This window comes from Lagenorhynchus albirostris, chromosome 2 (genome assembly GCF_949774975.1).
Source record: "Lagenorhynchus albirostris chromosome 2, mLagAlb1.1, whole genome shotgun sequence".
In the NCBI taxonomy this organism is placed as follows: domain Eukaryota; kingdom Metazoa; phylum Chordata; class Mammalia; order Artiodactyla; family Delphinidae; genus Lagenorhynchus; species Lagenorhynchus albirostris.
This window is the reverse complement of record NC_083096.1, coordinates 20,774,562-20,792,373: the sequence shown is the minus strand read 5'-3', so window position 1 is coordinate 20,792,373 and position 17,812 is coordinate 20,774,562. Positions and strand designations below refer to the sequence as shown.

At 48.6% G+C, this 17,812-nt stretch overlaps 1 long non-coding RNA gene across 1 annotated transcript; it reads left to right on the top strand.

Annotated features, from left to right (window-relative positions):
* Positions 1-9,455: 9,455 nt before the first annotated feature.
* Positions 9,456-13,837, top strand: LOC132515695 (uncharacterized). The gene is made up of 4 exons (XR_009539167.1): positions 9,456-9,528; positions 9,877-10,024; positions 11,147-11,363; positions 13,723-13,837. It is a non-coding gene; the product is annotated as an uncharacterized LOC132515695 (long non-coding RNA).
* Positions 13,838-17,812: the final 3,975 nt, after the last annotated feature.

Here is a 17,812-nt window from a genome sequence, read left to right as displayed (position 1 = left end):
TCTTTAGAGAAATATATGTAGTGTGATCTCTACTGGGTCATTTATACATACACATACAAATGCATATATATAAAGAGAGCTTGGAAGAGCATGAATGAGAAAGCGAGACAAAAATGAATCCTATTTCCCAAACTGCAGAAATCCTCTCTAGGGAAATATTTGCTTATGTTAGAAGTTTACTTTAGTGAGCCTTAGGGTAGATGGTGATGTGTACATTCATATACACACATGCATGGGGGAGACGATGAGGAAGGATTTCTGTGTTAGACAAGCTGGGCAGGGAAGGACTCAGGGTCTCAAGGTTGGGCTGAGGCCTGAAGGGTGAGAAGGGGCTGGCCCTGGGGAAGGCATTCCAGGCAGGGACAGAGGATGGAAGAAGAACACAAAGAACAGCAGTGAGAGAGGCAGAGGGACAGCAGCTGAGCTTGAAGGAGGCACGGCCAGTCACACTGGGCCTCGCCGGCCATGCAAAGGAGTTTTAACTGGACTCCAAGTGCAAGGAGAAGTCATTGGAAGGTTTTAAGTAATGGAATGCCCATGAATTATGTTTCAAAAAGTCACTCTGACTGCTCATGGAGGGTGACTTGAAGGGGAGCAGGAGATACACAGCTGAGAGCAGTCAGGAGGTCAGGGCCACCGCTGGTGGGAGATGCTGGGCTTGACATGGTGGAGTCTGGCAATCATGACTCAGCTGGTGGTCTTTCAAGAATCAACCCACCTGTAATGTACATTGATACCGCCACTATGGAGAACAGTATGGAGGTTCCTTAAAAAACTAAAAATAGAGCTACCATATGACCCAGCAATCCTACTACTGGGCGTATACCCAGAGAAAACCATCATTCAAAAAGACACATGCAGTCCAATGTTCACTGCAGCTCTATTCACAATAGCCGGATCATGGAAGCAACCTAAGTGTCCATCGACAGATGAATGGATAAAGAAGATGTGGCACATATACACAATGGAATATTACTCAGCCATAAAAAGGAACGAAATTGGGTCATTTGTAGAGATGTGGATGGACCTAGAGACTGTCATACAGAGTGAAGTAAGTCAGAAAGAGAAAAACAAATATTGTATATTAACCCATACACGTGGAATCTAGAAAAATGGTACAGACGAACTGGTTTGCAAGGTAGAAATAGAGACACAGGTGTAGAGAACAAACATATGGACACCAAGAGGGGAAAGCAGGGGGTGGTGGTGGGATGAATTGGGAGATTGGGATTGACATATATACAATAATATGTATAAAATAGATAACTAACAAGAACCTGCTACATAAAAAATAAAATAAAATAAAATTCCAAAAAAAAAAATAGAATCAGGCCACCTGTTTTTCCCATCTGAGGCTTTTCCTAATCCTTCCCAGGTGGGCTCGTGACCCCACATATCCCCTACAGATGTCTCTTGCTGCAACTGTAGCCATTGATTGACTAGCTGTGTGCATGTCCATCTCATTCTTGTAAATGGTCAGGCTCCTTCCCTCCTAACCGGTGCTCCCACAGCAGCTGGCATGTAGCAATAGGAACCACTAAAGTACTGAACACCTATAACCCGCCAGCCTTCTGCTAAGCGATGTACAGGACGTATATTATTTTAATCCTGACAATAGCCTGATAAGGGAGGTATTACTCTTTCCATTTTACAGATAAGAAACTGAGGTTTAGAGAGATTGAAAAACGCATCCGAGGTCATAGAGCTGGGAAATAGGGTAGCTGGGCTCTCCTGGGTTACGAGGCGCTCCAGCCCGTGTCGCTATTGAGTAGAGGTTTAATAAATACGTGTTGAATGAATGAACAAAGAGATGAGGTCCTGGACTAGGGCAGTGCTGATGGGACTAGAGGTAAAGAACTGGTTGCAAGAGAAATCTCAAAAGGAAAATCTGGACGGATATTTGTGCCTATTAAGTGTGGGAGGAAGCAGTTATACAAGACAGCCTCATCATGGCCCAGCTAGGTGACTGGAAGCACACAGGGACGGCCAGGTCATGGAAGTGGCCAGGAGTGGAGAGCTGAGCTAAGAGAGATGACATTTCTCATCTAACATGAGGAGCTGTGATAAAAAAGATCAGGGGTGACGCTGATGTGTCACAGAAACAAAGGGAGAAGGCAGCTTGGGGGAGATGGCTATCAACAAGATCAAACTGTTTCTTCAAGTTCAAATGGATTAAAAACAAAACTTTTTACCACAGAATGTTTTGTTTTGTTTTGTTTTTTTAAATTAATTTATTTATTTGTTGGCTGCGTTGGGTCTTCATGGCTGCATGCGGGCTTTCTCTAGTTGCGGCGAGCAGGGGCTACCCATGCGGTGCGTGGGTTCATCATCGTGGTGGCTTCTCTTGTTGCGGAACACAGGCTCAGTAGTTGTGGCTCGCGGGCTCTAGAGCGCAGGCTCTGTGGTTGTGGCACATGGGCTTAGTTGCTTCCCGGCACGTGGAATCTTCCCAGACCATGGCTCGAACCCACGTCCCCAGAACTGGCAGGCGGATTCTTAACCACTCCACCACCAGGCAAGTCCCCACAAAGTTTTTTAAGGAATCGAAATTGCAATATCACCTCAGAATATTTTGCAACCGGATTATGGAGAATCAAGTTTGGGTGAAGTGAGGACACGAAGTTCATTTCCACCAACACCCATCCCCCGCCCCAGATGCTCACCAGTCATGAGGGAGGAAGACAGGACACAACCCTGAAGCTTCTGGTCACGGTGGGCAGATTCCCCCCCAGACCCAGATAATGGAAGACTCCTGAGTCTGATGGCAACTCATCCAAAAGGAGAGGCTCCCTCCAACCCACGGCGGGGACATAACACTCTGATTATACTTTTTCCTTTGCCCTGCAGGGAGTCACATTTTAACCTTATGACTGCTCCTTGGGAGTTGGTAGAAGCGTGTGATGTAGGGTCTCACCAGGCCCTCCTCGAGATTCTCAGAGACATGTTCTTTGATAGAAATGCAGCAAGGAGGCCACAGATAATAAAAATGGAGAGAAAGAAAATAATTCATGCTCTTGGCAAAAACAGAAGAGGATGGCAAGGAGGGGAATATCTCCCTTTCTTACGATTGGTGTTGCCAGGCAGCAGAATGAAACATTGCTAGAAGAAAAGTGCCTACACCCCTGCCAACACACACCTCCCTCTGACCCACCATCTTTTGCCGACCAACTGGGAAATCTTCAGAAGGCACAACCCAGCAAAGCCATCTTAGCAGCCCTGCAGCTATGCTTGAACCTGTGATCTCAGACATGCAAGTGTGGATCCCAGGAGGGCGAACTGCTCACTCTAACTGCATTCACTAACAGTGTAAAAGGCATTCCACCTTGACTGGGACTTGGGAGGAGGAAGGGGTAGGGAGAGTAGAAACAGGAGGATCCAGGAAGAAGTAGCCAGATTCTACCTAGAATCAAAGGGAGTTGGATTGCTTATAGTCTAAAGGAGAGAGGTGTACTTGCATAAGCATTCTGAAAATAAAAAACTTTGTTTTGGCAAAAGGAGGAAAGAGGTGAAGAAAGGGGGGAAAAGGAGGGGAAGAAGGAAGCAATTAAGATCCAGTGAGGGACATTTCCAAAAGAACAGAAAGCTAAAACCCAGCACTAGACCAGATGGATAATGTCAACTCACATTAGCAGAGTGTGACAAGCAGCTCTTTCCTTTCCTAACCTAGCGCATTGGCCATATTGGACTCTTATGAAGTTCAGTTATAAAACCGAGATTACACAGCCTTTGTCGTATTCCTGAGCCCTCCAACTGGTTCAGGCCCTCAAATAATTGGCCGTCCTGAAGAGCTATTAAATGACCTCGCCGAGGGGCTTTTAGAAACATTTTACAGCTCAGATCTCTGAGACCATCGGTAGACAGGGCCATCCCAGCTGCCCTCTCCGTGAGCTCCTTTTCGGCAACTGGCCCTAGAGAGGGGACAACCACGGTCACCCATAAGGGCCTTTCCAGGGCTTGCAAATTACCTGACATGGTGGTGGTCCCATAGAACTCCAGAGCCCAAAGCTGCCGCAGAAAGCCAGCTTTGTACATTCCCAAAGCCTGGCTCCCCACAAGCATAATGAAGCAAGCATGGGTTTTCACCATTCATTGCTTCACCCCTTTGGCCAGCATTTACTGAGCACTCACCATGTGTCATAACCAGATAAAGGAGCCAGGGACACAAAGGCGAAGATAAGGAAACTCTACAAAGAGACCTGCTTTCTTGAAGCTCACAGCCTGGCAGAGTGATGAACAGGAGTAAATTGCATTCAAGGGGAGAACGGTGGCACCGATAACAGGGATGGCATATGATGGCAGCACATGGTAGAAGGAAAGATCTATTCCAGCCAAATTTGTCAGGTGAGGGAGAGTTTGTTGAATTCAAGCAAAGGGACCACAGGGGCATGGGAGTCATGGCATCATCCTATTTTAAGGACCTGCGCAGACTTCTCTCAATGACCAACTTTATGCTGAGGTCCTCAATGATCTGCTGGGTTTGTTTTCTATTGTCGCATAACTCAGTGGCTTAAAATAACACACATGTATTATCTCACAGTTTCTGTGGGTCAGAAGTCCAAGCATGGTGTAGTCCAGTCTCATGGGTCACTAGTCCAGTGATGTAGCTGGATTCTCTACTCAGGATCTAACGCGGCTGAAATTAAGGCATTAGCTGGGCTATGTTTTTTCTGGAGGTTGGGGTTGTGGCTATAGGATGGAAACCCCTGTTTTCTTGCTGACTGGTGGCCAGCGACGACTCTCAGCTGCTAGAGGCTGCCCTCAGGCCCTAAACATATGGTCCCCTCCATAAGGCTGTTCCCAACAGGCTGTTTGCTTCTTCAAGGCCAACAGGCGAATCTCTCAACAGTCTGCTAAGATGGAGGCTTACATAACCTAATCAAAGACGGAAACACCCCATCATAGTCACGGGTCTCACCCACACTCAAGGGGAGAGGAGTACATAGGGTGGGTGCACCAGGGTGTGGAAACCTTGGAGACCATCTCAGAATTCTGCCACACACATTCCCAATTTGTCACATCCAATGGGAAGACGTATTTTTGGTATTTGATTTCTAGGACAGTTGACCATTTCCGCCTGCTTGAAATTCATACAACAACCTCCTTGGTTCCTCTCTTTCTCGATTTTCCTCCTATTTTTCTTTCCACTTTCTTTGTTTCTTCCTTTAACTCTTCTACAGTTGTTTAACGTGAAAGAGAACACACGTACATAAAAGTGGATAAAGCATCGCAGCACACTGAAATGAACCATCATAAAGCAAACCCTCTGTGACCAGCACCCAGGTCAAGACACGGAACACTGTCCCCACCCTGGAAGAACACTGGGCCTCCTTCCCAGTGGTGCTTCCTCCCTATGGTCACCTTGACTTCCACAATCATCATTTTCTTGATCTTTTAAAATAACTGATCACCTATTTATGTATATCTTAACAGGATAGTTTAGCTTTGCCTGTTTTGAATTTTACATAAACGGAATAACATTTATCTTTTCTCTTAGGTCTTGATTCTTTCACTCAACATGTGTTTTTATGTTTTGTCCATATTGGTGGATATAGTTATAGCTTACTTGGTTTCAATGCTGTTTAATGTTCCATTGTATGACCATAATTGTTCTGCAGTTTGTTTATCCATTCTACTTTTGATGGATGTTTGGGTAATTTTCCAGTTTGGTGATTGCATTAGTTATCTATTTCTGTATAACAGATCAGCCCCAAAACTTAGTGTTTTAAAACAACAACATGTATTATGTCACAGTTTCTGGAAGCCAGGACATTAGACACGGCCTAACTGGCTCTGGTCTCTCACAAACCTGCAGTCAAGCGGCTGACTGGGGGCTCTGGTCTCATCTTAAGGCTCGACTGGGGGTGGATTCCCTTCTAAATTCACTCAAGTGGTGGTTGGCAAGAGTTATTTGTCACAGGCTGTTGGACTGATGGTTTCAGATCCTCACTGGCTGTTGGCAAGAGGCCTCCCTCTATCCCTTGCCATGTGGACTTCTTTATAGGACAGCTGGCAACATGGTAGCAACATGGTAGAGGGCCAATGAGAAGGTATAATCAAGGTAGAAATCACATTATTTTATAACCTAGTCTCAAAACTGGCTTCCCATCTCCTTTGCCATATTCTCTTTGTTAGAAGCAAGTTACTAGATACAGCCCACACTCAAGAGGAGGGGATTACAAAAAGGCAAGAATGCCAGGAGGCAGGAATCATTGGGAGCGATTATAGAAACTGTCTACTGCAGGGATATTACAACAATGATGCCTCAAACATTTTCATGTATATATTCTGGTATGGAGAATACCAGGTTACATACTTTGTAGGCATGGAATTTCTGGGTCTTAGTGCACGTGAATCTTCAGCTTTCCAAGTTAATACCAAACTTTTCCCAAGTGGTTGTACCAATTCTCATTCCCACTAGCAATGTTTGAGAATTTTTGTTGTTTCATATCATCACCAACACCTGTTATTATGAGACTTTTTACTTGGGGTCCATATGATGTATGTGTAATATGTGACATATTATAGCTTCCATTTGCATTTAGCATACTACTAATGCAATTTGGCACATTTTCATTTGTTGATTTACTGGTTATCTTGGATTTCCTCTTTTGTGAGGTATCTGCCCGTATCTTTTGTCCATTTTTCTTTTGTCTTTCTTGACTGATTTGTATGACTTCTTTATATGATCTGAATACTCGTTCTTTGGCAATTACATGTGTTGCAAACATCTCCTCCAGTTTTATTTCCGGTTTTTTTCACTCACTCTGTTAATAATGTCTTTTGATGAACAGAGGTCTTATTTTAATGTAGTTAAATTTATCAATCTTTTCTTTAATGAACTTATTCTCCTTCTTGGGCCTTGACTTTGCCTATCTTCTAGACAGTTTTTCACCTATGTACTTCAACTCTTACCTCTATCTTGATGCCTCCCAACTCTGTCTCCATATAAAAGTTTCTCCTGTTCTTCGGATGTAAGACTTCAACTGCCTGCTAGATGCTCCACCTACAGATCCCATAGACAACCCAACACCAATTTACCCCAAACTGAACTCAACCTGTCCCTCCAAGTCCACCTTCTACCATACTACCACCCCAAACCTGTATTTCCTAGCTCTGTGACTGGTACAGCTGTGACCAGTCACAAAGTCAGGATCCTGTGAAATTATCCTGACATCACTTTCTTTTGCAGGGACCATGTTTTGCTGATTCCATAATCTAAACCTTGTTCTAATCTGTCTTCTCTACATCTCCAGGGCCAGAATGTCAGTTCTATAAGACCAGGGACCTTGTCTAGCTTGTTCATTACCATGTTATCAGTATAGGATAACGGTTAAGAGCATAGATTCTGAAGCCCAGCTACCTGAGTTCAGATCCTGGTTCTGTCATTTACTAGCTGTGTGAGCAAGTGTTAATTACACAACTTCTTCTCCTTCAGTTTCCCCATTTGTAAAATGGGGATGATAATTGTCCTGATTCATAGGGCTATGGTGAGGACGAAATCAGTTAATGCCTGTATATTGCTCAGAACAGAGTAGGGCACCTAGTAAGCACCCAGTAAACATTGGCTATTAATATCCTATCCTACCACCAGCATGGTTCTTGGTTCATAAATGCATAAAAAATTTATTGGTTGAAATGAATGAATGCCACTGCTCTAATGTATGCTCTTATTATCTCTGCTTGGACAATAGCAGTAGCCTCCTAGCTGGGTTTATTGCCAATAGACCCGCCCCCCTCCACGTCCCTTACCCCATTCATTGTACACACTGATGTCAGGGTTATACGTTTAGTAGACAAATATGAAGGTGTGGTGTCACTCCATTGCTAAACACCATCCAATGGATCCCCAGTCCCCACAGGCAGCAAGAGAAAAATCCAAACTCCTTAACAGAGCCTACGTGATGGACTCCTGTGATCTGGCCTCCACTCCCTCACTCCATTTACACCAAACCAGTGACAGTTCCCCAAGGGAGCCACCTCCCTTCTCCCCTCAGTTCCTCTTCAAGCCGTTCCCCCAGCCTGGAATGCCCTCTCTCTGCTCTGTCCTGGTGACAAAATTGCCATTATCTTTTTAGTTGCAGCAATGACCTCAGCTCCTGGATGCAGGGACTTCCAGGCAGAGTTAGGTACACATGTTCCTGTAGCATTTATCAAATTATATTGTAACCATTTGTTGCTCTCAGATCTCAGCACTCCCTGAGTGCCCTTGCAGACCACCCCCCTCCACTCCTGGCAGCCAGTGTGTGAGCACCCCTCCATCTCCGCAGCCCCCCGACAGTGGGGTTAGGGTTGAGCGGGAAGGCGGCTCTACCCCTCTGCATGCGGCCCTTCAGACCTACTTGAGGCAATTTGTCGCTCACACTTCAGGCTGCCAGCCAAGGAGGGAAGCCATAAAAACTCTGTGATGAAATCCTTGCGCTGTAATTAAGTCCCACGTTTTACACGGATCTTTCCCGCCCTGCCCATCCTATCACCCAGTTCCACCGGCCAGCGGGTGGGAGAGTCAGCCGTCCTGTGATTACACCCGAGCTCCCACTGTTAGCGGGGTTGAGGGTCTCACCCACCCGAGCAGTCTGTGCGCCTGCCCTCACGCTTCCCCCACCTCAGTCCTACTCAGGACAGTGCCGTATCTGTCCCCGAACTGGGTTTCACCCCGAGCCACTCCGCCACTTTCTGACGGTCACCTCTCTTTAACCCTTTGGTTGCACAGGCCTCTGGGGAGCCGGTTTTTTACTTTTGACAGGTCCCTTTACCTGCAAACTGTAGTAGTGGAGGAGTTGGGAAATAAAGAAAGGAGAAGGCAGGACAGAAAGGGTCTGTCTTCTCCTGGAGAACCCGGGGCTTCCTTCCTCAAATCGCGCCAGCTCCCAGCTGGCCCTCGCTGACTGGAACGTATCAGAATGCTCCACTTTTAGCTTGCGGTTTGGCGTAGTGTTAGGAGCACTGCGCTGAGAGTCACGAGAGCATGGGGTCGAGTTCCTCTTTCGCCAGCTTCTGGCTGTGCCTTTGGACCACTACTCCAGGTCCTCGGGCCTGGGCTTCCTCCTCTGTACCATGGAAAGAGGAAGGGAACGGAATGCTGGCCTGGATGATCTCGAGGGACATTTCGGGAGTCTACAAAGGTTGCAGCTCGGTCCCCCCGTCCCGGACCCAGACGCCCGCAGCCCTTATAGGCGGCCCCTCTCCCTGGGATCCAGGGCGCCCCACGCACCCAGCACCCGCGTCCCTCCCTCCCGACTCCCAAATCCATGGGTCCCTTATGTTATTCCTCGTCAAACGGACACTTGCGACGGTCCCCGCAGCCGCAGGGTCTCCGGGGTGCATCCGAGGAGCCTCAGGGCTGGAGTAGGAGGTCCACTTGCCAGAGAGAACGCAGAGGTTACCTGGCCTGCGGGGCGGGGCTGGGACGAGGGCGGGGCCTGTCCAGGGGCGGGGCCGGCGGCGTCTTCTGGAGGCCTGCCTGGGGCGCCGCTTCTGCGACTGGGAGGAACGGGACGTGGCGCGCGGCGCCGGGAGACTTCCCCGGAGGTGAGCGCCCTGCTGCGCAGGAGTGGAGGGGCGGGGCGGGGACCCGGAGTCCCCAGGGGGGGCGGGGACCGGGCCACTGGTAGCCATCGGGCGCCTGTTCCCCTCCAGGGGAGTCCTGGGCTGTTTCCAGCTCTCCTCCGGCGCCCCGAGCGCCCATTCCCTGGACCCATTCCTAGGACCGCGCTCTTCGCTCCTCGGGGCCCCGGGGGGCGGGGTCAGAGGGGAGCACGTAGATACCTTGCCGGCGGGGCTCGGGAAACCTTGGCTGTGAATAAATGACTTGCATCTCCACCGTGGAACAGCGCTATCAGACTTTCTCATCTTCACTTTCGTTTCCACCCTGGGAAGGGGCAGGTGGCTTCACTATCTTCCCTGGAAAAGGGAGACAGCCACCCTCAGCAGAGCCATGGAAATCCCAGACAGTTACTGAGCCGCTCAACAAAAGGCCTTGAACCTCCGTCTCTCCGCCCTCATAACACCAGGTAGAGACTCCAAGGTAAATATTGTTGACTTTTATGTTTAAAACAAAAAATCTGCCTATGAAAATAAGAGCATAGTGGCAATGCTCCTGGAAAACCACAGTTGGAACGACATTTTTTAAGGGGTAAGGAAGGGGGTTGGTTGATTGTCTTGGGGGTGAGGGGTGCTATTCCAGGAAGTCTGCTGAGGCCGCGTTGGGTGGGAATTGGTGGCGGAGGCTTTCCCTTGCAGTGGGTTAGCTATGTAGTCACTTAGTGTTTGGAACACCTATCCAGCACCGGGACCCACAAACAAGCAACTAACCCCAGTGTCCTTCAGATAGGCACTCTTGTGGAGCAGTGACCCAGTCAATACTGTGCCCTGTTTGGCTGTCAGGTGCATCTGGGATGTGTCCTCTTGCTGGGTGCCTGGAAGAGGGCGATCGTGATTACACACTGATGCTGGAGAGCTGCCCTGGGCAGCAGCCAGGCCTCTGCCAAATGTCTGTTGTTCGATCACTTTTCCCTGCATTTACTCAGCCAGGCTGAGCATTGACAAATCTGTCCAAATCTCCTGGATCCCCTGACTCACTTCACCCTTGTTCTTGTGGACAGAAGACAGTGGCCAGCAACTTCCCGTTGTGCCGGGCACAGCCAGTCTGAAAGGGAACCCTGGGACAGGGCCCTGGGAGAAGGTCTGAAGGTCTGAGCTGCTGGATTGTGGAGACATTCCAGGGGGTTCCCAGAGGAGGGGACCAGGCCAAAGCTAACCGCCCAGCGTATTTTAACAATCCCTATGCCCACACCAGGCATATCGACCCGACCAGTACTTCCATCCTAAATGACATCTCAGCATCATCCCCTTGGGTATTATAGCTCTGAGCAGAGCAAGAAGCCTTTAGATTCTGTTGTCTGAATGTGGAGCCATCCCTGCCAGCTTTTTGGGTTTCTTTCTGGGGAGGCAAGACTTCTGAGGAAGTTGTGTCCCAGAGCCTCCTTTGTTGATTTCTCTGTATCCGGAAGTTTGGCGTTGCTGAGTGTTGAAACCAAAATAGGCCTGTTGTCTATTCGTGCTCATAGACTCGGAGGGCAAGAAGACACTGGAATGTACAGTTCCTGAATCCACATGTGTTTGCTTCCCTTTTTGTTTCGTGGAGAAGAACGCAGAAAGCAGATTCAGATCTTCAGTCAGGTCTCAAGCTTCAGGAACTCCCAGCACTGGCTTTGCAGCGCACTCCCCCATTTGGGGGCCACGACCCACAGTGTGCTCAGCTTTATGGGACCAACTCAAGTTTGAGGCATTGTTCCTGCCCTTCAGAAGCTTCCAGGTTCAGGGGAGGAGAGAAAACCAGCACCTGCGTAACAATTAGAGAGCAAGTAAGTGAAATTAGGTGGCGTCTTCTGCTGGTTCAAAGAAGACAGCCCATGTGGGCTGGAAAAGGCAGCGAGGGCTTCGGGAGCTACTTGGTCTTCAGCCGCATTTGTTATAGAAACAACAGTCAGGCACCAGGCAAGGCAGAGGGCAGAAAGCCCAAGGATAATATGAGGCTCAGACGAAGCAAAGGCGCTCGCTGCCCCTCCCCCATGCAGTCCAAATTCCCTGCCTTCCTTCCCAGCCCCGCCTCCTGCCACTGTCAGTCCACCCCTGACCCATGATACCACAGTGACTGCCCATGGCGCTCTGACTAGGCCTCTTCTGCATGCCTCTCTCTCCCTACACTTGCTCTCCTGTGCCCAGAATTCTCTCTGTTGGGGAATCCTCTGAGTTTGTTTTTTTTTTGTTCTTGTTTTTTGGGGGGTTTTTGGCCATGTGGCATGTGGGATCTTAGCTCCCCGACCAGGGATCAAACCCGTGTCCTCTGCATTAGAAGCGTGGAGTCTTAACCACTGGGCCACCAGGGAAGTCCCGGGAATCCTCTGTTTTTTAGAAAGCACCTCAAATAGCACCTTCTCCAAGGAAGACTTCTGTGGCTGGCCCCTCCCCCAGCCTTCAGGCAGAGTTGGGGGCATTCCTCCTTTGCCCTCCGCTGCTCCTTGCCTGCACCTCTACTGAAGCGCGTGCACCCTGTGCTGCCCAGGTGGGTTGAGGGGTCTTTGCCCCACCTACAGAGGCGGGGCTGTCTCACTCATCTTGCCGTCCTCTGAGCCAGCGTTGGTGTCTGGCACATAGCAGGCAGCATTTGGTAAATGATTCTTGATTGAAATTCAGCCAGATTTGGGCACTGTGAAGCACCTCACCTACTTGTGGGTTAAGCACTATTATTGGGAATTTAAAGATTGGATAAGTTTGGTGGAGGAATTCGCGTTTAACGTGGTGGCGGTACTCAAAGCACTTAGCAGGGGCCTCAGAACAGACTTCGAGGTCCTTCTTGATCCAGCCCCAGGGTATCTTCTCCAGCCTCACCTCCCGCCAGCTCCCACCTTGAACCCACAGCGGACTCCCATGCCTGGGCTCCCCCTCTCCCTTGACGGTGTTGTTTGACAGCCTCTGCCGGGAACGCCCACTGCTGTCCCAAGCTTACACTTCCCCATGCACAGGACTCAGTGATCAGTGTCTATATCCCCTGGGAGTAGAGGTCCCTCAGGCTGGGTTTGCACGTCCTCCTTTGTGCCCCGCTACCCTGCCAGCACACCCTCTCACAGCGTCACTCCCTCTTGTGGCTGCACCCCACCCCGCCCCAGTCCTGACTATTAGCGCCCTGATCTCTGGGACTGGGTCTATCCTCGATGCAGCCCTATCAGCTTACAGCCTTCCTGGGAGAGAGTGCCCAATAAACGTACATTGGATGGAAGTCTGAACCTGGGTGATGAAAATGTAAAAGAAAAGATAACACTAGGGTCATCTGAAAGGAAAACAAGTAAGATTTGGTGATGAGTAATATAGAGTAAAGGAGAAGGTTGGCTCATAACCTGTGAGGCAGGGGGAAATTGATTCACACAAGAGTTGGGTCCCTGGCCCAGGGAGAGGTCCATTCACATCCTTCTGAGCGCCGTGCAAAAATATTTCTGTTTTCTGGAGGATTTTCAAAGACCAAAATATTGTTAAGTCACTTTGGGGCATTATTGCATCTGAAGTTATTGCAGGACACCCAAGTGGGGATGTCCTTTAATCAGCACTTTGAATACAGTTCAGGTCAGGGTTAGGGGGAGATGGTGGGAGTGTAGTGGGGATTGCCCAGCATGTGAAAGCAAATGTGATCACTGCCAGAAGAAGCTAAGCTGAGAACAAGGTCTAGGGGAAAACCTACATTCTAGGGGCAGGGTGTGGGAGAGAGGAACTGGTGGAAAAGAGAATGACAGAAAGAGAGAAGAAAATCAAGGAAGCCAAGGGAGGAGACAGTTCAAGAAGAGATGGGTGGCCAAAGCTGTGTGTGCCAAAAAGAAGAACAGAGAGATTCAGGCAAGAATAGATGAGGAGGCCAACTTTGAGAGGGGTGCTTGCACAAGAAAGCCAGGTCTCATGGGGTCAGAAGAGGCTAGGTTATTGGGCAGTAGGATCATTGGGTGGAGTCTTCAGACCTCACGTCTGAGGAATTTGACCACAAAAGGATAGATTTTCTCTCAGCAGGGCAGGAGGAGTAGTCATGGCAAGAGAAGATAGTTTTGTTTGTTTTGTAAGAGATACAACCACAGTTGAATGCAGGAGGGAAGGAGCCCATTTATGGTAAGGAAAATGGATAAATTCCCCTCTTCACATTGATTGTATTTTGTTGAACCTTCCCTCCCTTCCCCACAGTTGTCCCAGAGAACTCTCATTTGGGGTAATCTCCAAAGTCATGGTATTGCGGAACCCAACAAGAGGATATTGCAACCTGGAAACAGCTGGTTCTCACCTCTCTGGAATGCGGTAAACTCGTCTCAAGTGCCCCAAACATGATTTTGCTTCATAACGATGAGGGCCGGATGTTTTCTCCTTGACTGTGCACAAATGCATGACACCAGCAATAACAGCAAACGCAAAAACAGCATTTATGCTGAGCCAGACACTGTTCTGAGTCCCTGTGAGGTGGGTGTTGTTATTATTCTCATTTTTCCAATGACAAAAATGAGGCCCAGGGAGCGCACCCAATGACACAGCAGTGAATGGAGAGCCAGGGTTGCAACTGGATGTGTCTGGCTTCTGGGTCCATGTGCTTAAGCCACCATACCAATTCAAGATGAGCAGCTCACGCTTTGCTCTAGATGAATGTTTATGGCCCCAACACTACTGCAGGATTCTTAGTCCTTGCGCTGCTGACAGCATGACTTATCCAAGGTCACCAAACCAGTTCCTAATCTACCTATCTGTCTATTCATTGTAGGTTAGACTAGCTTTAATAATCAGTAAATGATTTACGGGCTTCCCTGGTGGCACAGTGGTTGAGAGTCCACCTGCCGATGCAGGGGACACGGGTTTGTGCCCCGGTCCGGGAGGATCCCACATGACGTGGAGCGGGTGGGCCCGTGAGCCATGGCCGCTGGGCCTGCGCAACCGGAGCCTGTGCTCCACAACGGGAGAGGCCACAACAGTGAGAGGCCCGCGTACTGCAAAAAAACAAAAACAAAACCAAAAAAATAAATGATTTACTAGTCAATAAATAATTTAATAGTCAACAAATAATCTACCACGTGCAAGACACTGCAAGGGACCCAGAAATACGAGCTACATGTATCATCTCATTTAATCCTCATAACCACTCCATTTCGTAGACAGGACAACTGAGCCAGTATTTGAACTTGGCCCTAATGAAGGCAAGATTGAAAACCACTTTCAGCCCTGAGTTTCTGTGTTCTGAGGTTCTGCCTCATCACGGTCCAAGACTTAACTGGTTCTAGAAAGCCCCAAGGCTAACTTTACTTTCTTTCTCAACACACAAAAGGATTGCAAGTATGAATCAATAAGACGCTGAGGTGTGTAAGAAACACTGCCTCTCCTTTTATTTTCTAGAGATCAACTTAATATCCATTTGCACCCTTTGTCTCACCAGACTGGCAAAAATAGAAACTACCCCAGGGCGGTGTCATAGTTTCTGGATCTTAGGCAGTGCTGAGACCTCAGGGCAGGGCTGAGGGGGATCCCGCACCAGTCTGGTCCACTCAGGTTACCACCGAGCACGCTCCTGACCCTGCCTCCCTGGCAGTCTCTGCTGCTTCTAGACCACACGGCCAAACTCTGGGGACTTGCCAAAGTCCTGTCCTCCTGGGACCCCCAGCCTCCTGGGACCCCCTCTCTTCCTTTCCTGTTTCTTCCAAACCTCACTGTTTTGCCCCACCAACTTCACTCCTCTCACGACCTCCTGGGAGAGCCTCTGTGTCCTGGACATAAGTCCCTGTTTGGGAAATGAAAGCCTGCAAACTGGAATCAGTCCTGTTACATACCTGGCCTGGGGAGACTTCAGGAGACTTCTAGAGGGTGGAGGTGGGCAGCGGAAGGTGGAAATACAAAGAGGGGGAAAAGTTTTCTACTCTCAAAAGATTATCTAGCCAAAGAAGCAGTTCCCTCTGAGAGTAAGTTCCTAGGCGGGAAAAAGTTGCTATTCGAGGCTAGGATATATGTGGATCCACTATATTTATCCATTTTATTGGTACATCAATACCATTATTTTCCATAGATATTTTCAAGAATATCTATAACAGATTTGCAAATCTGATGAAAGTGGGGGGCGGGTTGTGATTGTGTCCTGGTCTGTGATTGCTGTCACGATACTCAGCAAGTCTCATTAGATAAATTCAGGGTTTATAGGCTGTGAAAATGCTTCCAGTTCAAACCTGCCATCATACATGTACAGAAACAGGACAAGGGAAGTTAAACTTGTCAAGGATGCCCAGGTGATGGCCGAAGGAGGGCTAGAACCCAGGTTTCCCCTCTCCCAGCCCAGAGCTTTTGCCATATCTCATGCATCTTGGAAGGGACCACCCACAGCGCCAAGGAGCCAAGTTTCTTGCTGACCCCTCCCCCATTCAGAATGGCGCACAGCCACCCCGGGCAGCCTGCCCAGGGCAAATTCCACATTCCACACACGTCCCTGGGGGCCCTGGACGCCGGGCATGTAGCAGGAATGTGTGTTTCCAGCAGGGGCGTGTTTCCCAGCCCTGTCTGCCCTGCTTACGGTCCCTGGGGCACTGCCAGTGAAATCATCTTTCCTCCTCTGCACCAGGCAGGCCTGGAGATGCAGGACCCCGTCCTCCTGGCCTTGCTCCCTCCCTCTCCCTTCCCTCACCTCTCACCAGGGGGTGTCTCCCGCTGCCGAAGAGCGAGCGGACTGCATTTTACCAGCCTAGGGAGGTTTCTCTTTTTTTTTAACATCTTTATTGGGGTATAGTTGCTTCACAATGGTGTGTTAGTTTCTGCTTTATAACAAAGTGAATCAGTTATATATATACATATGTTCCCATATCTCTTCCCTCTTGCATCTTCCTCCCTCCCACCCTCCCTATCCCACCCCTCCAGGCGGTCATAAAGCACCGAGCTGAGGTCCCTGTGCCACGCGGCTGCTTCCCACTAGCTATCTACCTTAAGCTCAGTTGGGAGGTTTCTCTTGATGCTCTTGTTAACCCAGCACAGACTGCAGATCCCTCCCAGGACAGTTCTCAAATCTCTCTTCACATTTCCATTTTCCGCGTCTAACGGATCATAGTTTAATAAGGTTTCTCTTGCCCATGCCTCCCCCCAGCTGCTTCCAATTTACATCACAATCCAAATGATTTTTGCCGCTCTTAGCGGATTGTTTTGTGTCATTACTTTCAGGGGATGCAATATCAGACTTCCCAGCTCTCCGTCTGCTCGGGCTTCTGACCTCGCAGCTGCCCATCTTTCCAGGCAATTTACTTTACCCCTGAACACGCGGGCTTTAGCTGAGTTGCATTCGGGGGGGCTGCCGGAGTCTCAGATGTTAATTTTCTAATTGAGGATATTGGTGCTGCCTGAAGCAGAAGACGGAGATGTTCAGTTCCTTGGTGAGCTATCTTTTCCCAAGGATTTTTAGATGCGTCACGCTAGTTGTTAGTTTTTAATAACCGCTCGGATGGGATTATTTCTTTCAATCAGATGCTTTAAAACTGTGTGCTAAAGAGTTTGTAATGAGCAGACAGAAGAGAAGCCATTTTTGTACCTGAACCATTTGGGTTTTCAACATCCTTTCTTCAGACTGTCACGCCTCTGTCTGATGGTGCTGTTTTTGTTTTGGTTTGGGGGGACTGCCACCTGAAGATATTGAAGACAATAGGGGAAACTTTTACATAATTTCCCATGAGTGCAGAAAAAAGAAACACCAAATCTCCCCGGCATACTGAGAAATCATTCCGTTTCCTTCTCTCACTGTTCCCCTTCAGTGGTTTCCAAAAGGAATACATTTCTGGTGAGGTGCAGTTGGATAAATGATGTCTGTCTACTTAAGCAAGCAAGAAATATTAGAGGATTACACATCAATAACTGGGCTCTTCATTCGGAAACTGGAGGGTCCTCAAAAGCCTCTGTGGATGCTTCCCCAGGGAAGTAGAAACTATTATTGTTGCGATCGTATAGGTGATTAAGCTGGCGCTCAGAGAGGTTAAGCACTTCCTCAAGGTCACACATCTATTAAATTGTGGGGCTAGGATTTGAATCCAGCTACAAACTTAGTTGCCATTTTGACCTTTCCTAAAAATCAAAATTGTGTACACTGCCCAACGGATTCAGAGCCTCAAAGGGGTTGGGGGAGGGGATGGGTAATTCCTTCTAAGGTGCATGCCAAGGAAGAAAAGACATCACAGTCCTGTTTTGAAATTCAGTCGTGATCTCCTCTCCCTGTGCCAGCCTGCCAGGAGCACTTGCGTGCTCTCTAAACGTAAGCAAGCAATAGGAACTT